The following is a 10,848-nucleotide window of genomic DNA, read 5'->3' on the forward strand; positions in this document are numbered from 1 at the left end:
ACTCTTGTGATGGTCTGTTCGTCTACACAGGATTTTTGGTCTTTAAGTGGTGCGTTTCTATGGATCTGACGTGAGTTTTCAAATGTAGCAGCAGCAGTAGTGCTTTTCCCAGCCAATTTGCTCTTGGTATGAGTGATGGTGCTGTTCATGTAATCCCTCAAGTCCTGCAGTGAATGGTCAGCCATCTGAAACGCCTCCTAGGTGACATTTTGCACCAATTATTGTTTTGGTAGGATGAAGATACTTGTTTGCTTGCCTTTCGCCCAGATAGTTAAAACTGTAAAGTTATGTTCCTTGTCCCTCCTAGTGAGCCAAATGTTGAAAGGCAAAGATACTTTTTTTTTTTATTAATAAGATGTTTGCTTTTGAGACCTGCAAGGTTTATTGATTTTTGACCAATGATTCATTTGTAAAATTTCAGCAGTTAATCCTGATGTTGCAAAGTCCAATCACTCTCTCCCTAATGCAACTCTGGTCTCCTATAATTGGATCTTTCCTTGAAGAAACTTAGGTCACTACCAGAATGATCAAAACAGACTGTTGACATAGTTGCCATTTCTGCCATGGGCGTTTTAAGACTTTTTTAAAGACACTATCGCTATTTTATACCATTTGCTCCTCCCCTTTTACGCCACGGTCCTAATTGTTTGCATCCATAAGAATGCAATACTAACGTGCACTTTGATTTGCAGTTTATAGTTTCATTAAGAAGAGGAAGGTGCGACTGCTGAAAATTGCAATGATTTGAATTTCCAAACTTCCAACTTCCACATCGAGAATTTTCCAATCATATCTATTTAGAATTCTAATTTTGCAACTTCAATGCATAGGTCCATATGTACTTTGAAAAATTTTATGTCGGTCCAAATCAATTGCTTGACATGCCTAGTAATTGGGTAACACATCTAAAATTCATCTAACCTATCATGTATATACGCATAATAATAATTATTACTCGCTCTTACATTTATGTACTTTTCTTATTTAATCTTCCCTACACTTTCTTGTATTTATTTATTTTTCATAATTAATCTTACATTTTCAAATGTGGATGGTCTAAAGTAATAACATTATGAAAAAAAAAAAACTAGAACTACAATCAAATCCCAATATCTTCTTCATTTAATCCAAGCTCTAGCAAATGACTGAATTCATATCAACTAGGCATTGTATCAATTAGGTACAAGTGTTGGTCTTCTTCACACTTACAGGACAGTACACAAATACTTTATTACGTAATTATGTTATAAGCAGACACACCCATATATTAATTGTAATGCAGAATCTTCAGGTCCGGGATGTGCTTAATTTTGTGCCATTCCTCTCCTCCCCTTTCACACCGTGGACCCAGTAGGTAGCACTCCTCTATAGTCAAACTTTGGAGTGTTGTCATCATTTGAATGCTGGATGGGAGTGTTTCAAGCTTCGGACAATCATCTAGATTTAGGTGTCGAAGAGAAGTGAGGTGATCTCCAAACCAGTCTGGCAATGAAGTTAGATTGCGAAAACCAATCAGATGCAGTTTTTGTAGTGTAGGGAAATGTTTGACTTCCTCTGGCAGAGCTGTCGCGTTTGACCCTTTGATGTGTAGATGAGTCAGGGATTTGAGGGCTTTAGTCCCCATTGATAGACTCACCAAATCATAGCATTTCTCGATACGGAGTTCCTGCAAAGAGGCAAGGCCTCGCAATCCTTCTTCTGGCAGAGACTCCAGCTCGGGACATTCCCTGATGGTCAATTTCTTCAAAGCCGTGAGGCTAGCCAAGCTTTCAGGTAAGGCTCGCAGACCCTTCATGTCACCAATACCCAGGGATTCAAGAAGACTAAGATTTTGTAGCATCTCTTCTGGAAAACAACTCAATCCTTCAATCGACTCAATTATAAGGCATTGAAGACTAGTGAGATTGGAGATTGAAGCCCATGCCATGTTCGGGCAGTACTTGACGTCTAACTGCTCTAGGGATGGCATACGTGGCAATGGCAATGTCAACGTTGGGCAATTCATAAACGACAAGTATTGAAGTTGAGAGAATACCCCGAGAGTACCTTGGACTTCTCTTCCTAACATTCCTTTTAGGTTGGGCATGTCCAATAACTCCAGTTGTTTCATTGATGAGGACCTTGCAGCGGCTGCAGCAGTACTCTCCTGGGCCCCATATATGTACTCAGTTGAACTTTCGTTCACACCAACATTTGTTACAGTTGAAATCCAAGATGGAAATGATGAACCTTTGAAGCCGTCTATACACAGCAATTGAAGGTCGGGGCAGGGTTTGAGGGCTTCAAGCACTTCCTCATCATTGTACTGTCGAAGCGTTCTTTCGGAATCCCAACACAAATACAACTCGCGGAGACTCTCTTTTTTAATTAAACAAGCTTCTTCTGCATTCTTTTTGTCTTTAATTCTCTCAAGGTGCTCAATTATTAGCTTTCCTCTAAGCATATTTAGGTCTTGCAACTCATTTAGTTGGAAGCCTTTTGTGCCACTTAGGACGACCTTACTCAACGTCCGCAGGCAAGTCAACTTCCCAATTCCACTTGGCATGTGAGTCAAACCCCAGCAGTCTTGTAGAAAAAGATGTCGAAGATTTCTGAGGAATCTCATGCCTTTGGGTAAACTCTGAAGTTGGACACAACCATTCAGGTTTAAAATTTGCAAATTCCACAAGCCACAAATTGAATTGGGTAGTTCAATAATTAAAGATGCTGAAAGATTTAGATGCCTTAAATGTTTCAGTTTGCTTACTGCAGGTGGCAACTCTGTAAACCCTGCTTCCTCCAACGGCATTGATCTTACAATGAGTGCCCTCAGGGAACCACATTTTGACAAGAAAGAAGAAAACTGGTCAATGCCTGCGCTTGTAATATGAAAAGCCACCATGCCTAATGGGTCTATTTGACTCTGTTCCACCGTGTTTCGCCTCCATTACTGATTGAGCCAGATCATGGACAAGGTCATGCATCTTAAAAGTGAGAACATGGCCAAATTCATCTTTGTCCACAGCTTGGAACAATGATCTATGATGTAGTTCAGTCACCACAGCATCACCAACATCTTCCACTTCCATCGTTTCATTAGATGAAATCAATCCATTTGCCATCCACAAATGTATTACCTCCTCTTTTTCAATTTTAGATCCCTTGCGAAATACTGCACAATATGCAAAGCAACCTCTCAAATCTACCGGAAGATTAAGGTAGCTCAATCTCAATGCGGGCAAGATATGTGTTGTATCTTGAGGTAAGTTCCAAATTTCACTGCATTTCACAGAGTTCCATTCATTTTCTTCCCTTTTAAATCGTAGAAAGCCTCCAAGAGCCTTTGCAGCCAGCGGAACACCACCACATTTTTTCACAATCTCTTTTCCGATAACTACAAGGTTAGGATATTCTTCAGCCTCTTGATGGCCAAATGCCCGTTGCCTAAATAGTGACCAACACTCATTCTCTGACAAACTCGACAGATAATGAGTTTGTAATGTGCCCATTATTGTGGCAACCTTCTCCATGCGAGTTGTCGTGACAATTGAACTACCTTTTGATCCGCATTCCAGAACAGATTTCAGTTTCTCCCATTCCTCTGGATTCTCATTCCAAACATCATCCAGTACAATCAAGTATCTTTTCCCTCTCAACAACTCTTGAAGCTTTCCTTGGAGAATATTCAAGGCTAAGTCTCCAATAGAAGTCCTTTCTACAGACTCAATTAAGACTTTTATTATCCTCTTCACATCAAAATCCTCTGAAACCCAAACCCACAGTTTTAGCTCAAAATGCTCGGTTATGCATTTGTCACTGAAGACCAATTGGGCAAGTGTTGTCTTTCCAAGGCCTCCAACACCCACTATAGGGAGCACTGATACATTTTGATCGACTCTATCTTTTTCTTTCGTCAAGATGCGTACGATCTGCTCTTTTTCCTCGTCCCTTCCAAGAACTTCAGGTTCATTTACCGTGGATCCAGTCTCACGGCTTGCATTGAAATAGCTCCCACGCTTCTGATCACTCAAACCAAGCTTTATTCGCTCATCAGCTATTGCATTAAATTTTTCAAGGATCTCCTTCATTCTTGTCCCAATCCTGTGACGAAACACTAAGTTTCCTGCTACAGGGTAACACATCAAACTAAAACAACCAGAATTTTTGTACTTGATTCTTGAGGCTTCAGCTGCGTAATCATCCAATACGTCATCTATTTCACAGGCAACACCATTGAGCTTCTGAAACCAGAGTTGTATCGCCTTGTCTGTGAATTGCTTCTGCTCTGCATCTTCAAGCACTGCCTTGGTGGTGGAGAGCAAGCTTGAAAGCTTTTGCATGTCAGTTGCAAAGCCACGAAGCAATCCAAGCTCCTTCTGGATCATGGAATTCAAAGTATCTACGAGAATTCCCACAAACGCTTCCATCACGTGTGACCTGAAAATTACATTTAAAGCAAGTTACATCAATGTTAATAAAGTTATTAGAGATTTATAACTTGATAGACCCTATAGAAAATGAAAAATTGCAATATAGTTATAAGCAAAAGCTGTTTTTCTGTTACTAGTAAACGAAGAAAACATATCTTCTACGATAACATGAAAACATTGTTCGGATTCGATTTAGGCAGCCAGTCAATGACCACCAAGAATACTTATCGATTAATCAAAGAAATGTTTTCAGAATAATTGGTGGACATGCATGGTTACAAATTCGAGAAACGTGTTAACAAAATACATACATAACGTGGAAGATCATGCATGGAGCTTAGTCTTTGAATCATGAGCCAAGGAAGATAATTTTAAAATAACCGATTTAAATGAAGTATTGTCCCTATTCCAAAACCAACTTATCAAGAATGTTATGAAAAAAAAAATGGTACAATCTTGGTGAATGAATTTTAGGAAGAGTTCAAAGTGTACGATATAGAGTCCCAAGGAAAATGGAATCTTTGGATGTTTCAACATTAAAGCCTAAAGTGAGATAGGAGCACATACAAAGGCAATGACCTTTATTCATTTACAGGGTTTTATAAGCTCGAGGTTTTCGCAAGGAAAAATGGACATTACTATTTATAGGAAATGCTTTCAAACACCATTTTTATCTGGAGTAAAATTTTTGGGTGAATGATTCCCAATTGTCCTTCATCATTTACCAATGATTTTATTTGGTCTTTCAACTTGTACAAGTGTTTATTGAGTTCCTCAACTTAGAAATTAAGTTATGAATAGTCCATCCAAGCTAAATCTCATTATGGTAATATTTACTTTCCCACTAAGGTTCAATTTAATGTCTATTTTCCTACTCTAATTTTAAATATAAAACATACATGTCCTTTTTAATAATTTCAGTTAAGTATCTAATAGTTGACTTATTTGAATAATTTAATATGTGTTGAAAATTTTGAATTTGGTTTTAATTCATCCCAAAGACTGAATCTAATCAAGACAATTTGCATTCTATAATACTAAGATTCATTTTAATGTAAGTTTGGCTCCTCCCAAGTTAACTTATAAAGTAGTCAAATTTGCCACTTAATGGTTTCGATAAATATTGAGTTGTTAACTAGTTTGACTACTAGTGGTGAGGGGAGGGTTCTTAGAATCTTCACTACTTCCAGGTTCAGAATTCAAATTTTTTGCCTGACAGTAAGGGGTGATAAGTGTGTGGGGAGAGATGGAAGAGTAACAAAAATGATTTAACTAAAAACCCTGATAACAATCTCCTTTAACGAATTTTGTCTGAGCATATTAATTCCAATCTACTGTTGTGCACATTATCATTCTAATTTGGGGCTAAATGATATATTAGATTCCAATGACATGTTTAGCGAAAATAGGGTACTTAAAAAAGAAGCACACAAAGAAGAAGAAGAAAAAAATTCAAAACAAGATAGTGGAATTTTTATTTACGTGTATCTTTTTTGTAATTTTTCATTGTTAAACTTTATGATGTTCTTTTCTACAATAACAACTATACAAAAACATTAAATAGTTAAATAAATCTCTATTATTTATTTTGTATATAATCTTTTCTTATTCTTGTTGGATTAATGTTTCTTTTTTATTTTTTTAGGTTTATTAGAATTTAAGCAGAATAATAATGATGATGACATTGTAACAAGACTAAATGAGTTCGCAAAATTTGTAACATAAGGCGATGCTAACTTCTCATGTGTTGAAGAGTAATTTTTCATTTTTTTAGTATATGTAAATCGTTAGAAATATTGTGTGTGTTTTTGGAAAAACAAAATTATCTCAAATAATATTTTGTTTGCATCACAAATACAATTTTCAATCAATTTTTTACGTTTTAAACTACTTTTATATTTCACATGTATCATATCTCAAATAGTGCTATAGCAAATTTTTTCAAATAGTATTTCAAATAATCTCCTATTTAAATACACTTGAATTACTTTTTTTGTTAGTCAAATTATTCGGTTATTAAGTACTTAAACTATTAAGTATCATACAATAAAGTAAATCCCTATAATGTCTAAAATAGTTGATTTTAGACAATGATAAGCAAAATAAAAAATCAAACCTTAAGAGCAAAAAGAATATTACCAAACTTGGATTTGATTTGGAGCGACCATTTAAAACCAAATTTATAAGTTGAAGGACTTGATAGATGCAACAAAATTATTGCTGAAAGTTGAAAGATTATTGAACTTTGATACCCAATTTTTTAGAGACATTTCCAAAAGCAACCCATGTAATTTTTTGGCAACAAAGGGAACATCATGCAGCAAACCAATTAAATGTTTTTTCTTTTTATTTTGGCAAAATTTAAAAATCAATATAGACCTAAATTAGGGATATGGAACTTTCTTTTTACACTCAATAGCTTAAAAAATATTTTCGTTGGACATGCCACCCAAAATATTACTTTATGCATAACTAGAAGCTATAAACTCATAGAACTAAGCCAGAGACGGATTCAATATCTGTCAAGATCAAAAAGCAAAGCGGAAACTATATGCATAACTATACAAGAAAAAGTGGAAGCAAAATTCCAGCCCAAAAATTTATTTGACAACAAACAAATTATTAGCAGAAGATATTTGGAGAACAAAATAGTGGAAGCTATATTTCAACCAAAATTTTATTTGATATACAAGTTAGAAGAGCATGAGAACTTACTCGAGAAAGTTTAAATACTCTTGCAATAGCTCTGATAAATATGCAGAAACTCCCCGTATGTTGGAAAGCTATGTACTCAAAATTTTGAATTTAAGCAGAAGAGAATATTAGGATGAAAATGATAATTTCCACAAAAGAAAGAAGCAAATTAACAAGTAGAAGAGATGAAGATTTCGACAAAGATAATAATTTCTAGCAAAACTTTTGCAGCTATGGTCGAATATACAGGTGAAAGTAATAGTAGTAGGTAAGGAATCACTAATTTTATTGATTTTTATTCACTACCTTTATTGATTTGTGTAGTATATTGGTATAAATATTATCATTCTATTATGGGGCTAATCGATTTATTTGGATTCCAACGACAGGTGTAGCAAAAAAGGGTACCTTAAAAAGAAGTGAACAAATTAAGAAGAAGATGAAGAAAGATATAGGAATTTTTGTTTACTTTAATCATTTTACAATATTTTGTTTTCACATTTTATCATCTTTTCCATAGTATTGTCTTAAAAAAAATGTTAAATTGATGAAAGAAAATTTTTTTTATTTATTTCTGTACAAGTTTTCATTATTCTTGTTAGATTGATGTTACTTTTAGATTTACTGGTTTAGGTTTATTAGGCTTTAATAGAATAATAATGATGATGGCATACTAATAACAGAAAACAAATGTAGAAAAATTTATAAGCATAAGGTAATGCTAAGCTTGTGATGTACTAAAGAGTAATTTTTTTTTACCTTATGTAAATTTTTACAAGAATAGTGTTATTTTTTTGTTACTCAACTTGGTCAACCATAAAATACTTAACCAAAAAACTATTCAATATGGTTATACTTTATTTTCAAACTTTGAGAAGGAAAATATACCTGAAATCAAATGAACGTTACTACGCTTGGATTTGGCTTGGAAGGAATCATATGAACAATTTGGAACCAAATTTATAAGTTAAGGAACCTGATAGACAATTTTAAAACCTAAGAGATCAAATAGAAAAATCACTGGTAAAAGTTGAGGAATTATTGAAGCCATTCCCTACTTTTTTAGAGACATATCCAAAAATTAATGTACAAACCATCTTTTTGGTGACAAAGGCGACATCATGTAGCAAACAACTTAAATGGATTTTCTCTTCTCCGAAATTTCAAACTTAGTGCAGACCTAAATTAAGAATATGGAACTTTCTTTTTGAAAAAATTGTTAATGGAAGTGTTGCTCGAAGTACGTCTTATGCCTAACTGCAGGCTACTGAACCATCAAACAAAGCCAGAGATGAATTTGACACCGTCAAGATCAAAGCGCAAAGTGCAAAATATATGCATAATAAAACAAGAAAAGCTGGAATTAGCTGAAGAAATGTTCCAAAAAAAAAAAAAGAAGCTGAAGAAATGTTCCAAAAAAATAAAACAGGAGAAACTATGCTGCAACCAAACAATTATTTGATCAACCAGTTAAATGGATTTTCTCTTCTCGGAAATTTCAAAATCAGTGCAAACCTAAATTAAGAATATGGAACTTTCTTTTTGCACGCAACAACTTAAAAAAAAAATTTGTTAATGGACGGGTTGCTCGAAATACATGTCTTAAGCCTAACTACAGGCTACTGAACCATCAGACAAAGCCAGAGACGAATTTGAAACCCGTCAAGATCAATAAGCAAAGTGCAAAATATATACATAATAAAACAAGAAAAGAGGGAATTAGCTGGAAAAATGTTCCAATAATAAAAAAAAAAACAGTGGAAGCTATACTGCAACCGAGTAATTATTTGATCAACTAGTTAAAAGCACTTACTTGAGAGGGAATGAATACTCCTGCGAGGCGACAACGGATGCGACAAATATGTAGAAATTCCTTGTATATTGTAAAGCTACGTTCTGAAAACTTTGAATTTAAGCAGAAGAAAATATTTCGATGAATTGAACCAAAGAAAGAAGCTAATTTATATTGGCGAAACCTTTTGCAACGCTGGTGGTCCAGTGTACAGGAGAAAGTATTAATAATAGGTTAGGAATCAGTACTTATATTGATAAGAAAGCAAAGCTAAGTTCTTGCATTTACTTTCCAGGTTGTGTAGTGCACAAGGATTGAACATTACGTAAAATCAAGCTAACTCTTAGAAGTCTCTCGAGTTTTTTTTTTTTTTCGAAGGAAGAAATCTCACAAGTTACAAGCAAAGGATTTGTGACATTCTCCTACAATCTTAACTTGAAATCATTAGGTCCAAATTTTGGCCCACATGACACTGGATTCTTTCCTTTCCTTTTCAGACCAAGTGTGAGAAAAAATTAAGACATTTGGTATAAAAAAAAATATTCGAAACCCCCTCCAACAATTATTCCATGGTAGGTAATTCTTTCCAATCTCGTGAAATATCTAACCATCGTAATTTCAAAATGATATAACTTCTCCTTCTCCATAGCTTTCCACCATTATAGGAAACATGTTTTGCTTAAGAGATTCTACTATTCTTTCCTACACGACAAAATAAATTCTTCTTCAGAGAATTTTTTTCCCTTTTTAGAGAAATTGGATTCACGGGCGAGTTCTAAGACATTAATTAGTTGGATTTTGTCCTCCTAAATTTATTTAATCATCATGCCTTGATTTCATGTTTCTAGTCCTTCGGTCATATTTGGCGGTTAGGTCCTTTATGTAAGTAAAAGGATAAAATAAATTTGTACATTCATAAATATTTATAAAAGAAATGAAAAATCCCTCACCACAAGCAATCACCCGCAAAGCCTTTAACCGGCTAATGATGCTCATGCACAACTGACGCATATGCATTAGAATTGTGAGTTGAGATTTCAAGCTGTAGGATTAATATTGGTCTTTGTATATCTTCATCCAGTTGCTGCAGCAAAATTTTTTTTGGCGAAGTGGATTTAGATTTAGAAAAAGTAATTAATTCTGCGACACTAGCTCATCATTATTCTTTCATTATTTTTCTTTCCTCTATTCATTGAATAAATCTATTAGCCCTTATATTTAGTTTATAAATTTCTCAATCTTCAGTCTTTGTTTAAGGAAACTATGCCACTAATGTCACAAAATGGTTAACTCAAATTACAAAGTAACCATTGGATCCACCATTCATTTTCACTTCCTTCCACCGAAGTGGGAATGTGGGATGCTACTTCCTTCTGCCTTGCAAAGCGACAGGCTTTAAAGGTGACTCCCATTGGATGCGATAATTAATCCCGCACAGCACTTAGATTCTTATAACTCAGTTGGCTCGAACTCATCCCACACATAGACTTGTTGACAACATTTCCTTATATAGTCGAAACCATAACTCGTTGGCCAAAAGTCATCCCATGCAAAGAGCATGCGAGATTTGCTCTAATACCATTATGCCCAGACTCATCCTATCATTGTATCTCTAAAACTTTGAAAAATTCTTTCCTGCCGGGAAAACGAAAGTTTATAATGTAGTCACATTTATTGCCTACTTTAAACATTAAAATTCAAAATGAGAATCAAATATTATTTGAATGCAAAAGAAAAATTTTAAAATTGTTTATACACAAAAATGAACTTCAGTAGTCTGCACTTGAATTCATATTTCTTGAACTATGATTATCAAGTCCAAAAAACGCTAATCATATCATTGCTTTGACATTATTATTGTATGTAAAACTCTTTATGGTTTTGAAAATATTGGCATGTTCGTCTAATGTGCCAGTTATATATAGTTTTCTAGTACGCTAAAACAGTTGCCCT

The 10,848-nt window shown here is 34.5% G+C and overlaps 1 protein-coding gene across 1 annotated transcript in view; it reads right to left on the reverse strand.

The window, feature by feature from the left end:
- LOC113779238 (putative disease resistance protein RGA1) overlaps positions 1 to 8,986 on the reverse strand; it is a 29,944-nt gene extending 20,958 nt beyond the window's left edge. The window contains exon 1 of the mRNA XM_027324769.1: positions 8,917 to 8,986. The gene's annotated coding sequence lies outside the window, so the exon portion shown is untranslated. The remainder of the gene's footprint in view (positions 1 to 8,916) is intronic.
- Between the last annotated feature and the right edge of the window lie 1,862 nt (positions 8,987 to 10,848).

Source organism: Coffea eugenioides, chromosome 8, assembly GCF_003713205.1.
Source record: "Coffea eugenioides isolate CCC68of chromosome 8, Ceug_1.0, whole genome shotgun sequence".
NCBI lineage: Eukaryota > Viridiplantae > Streptophyta > Magnoliopsida > Gentianales > Rubiaceae > Coffea > Coffea eugenioides.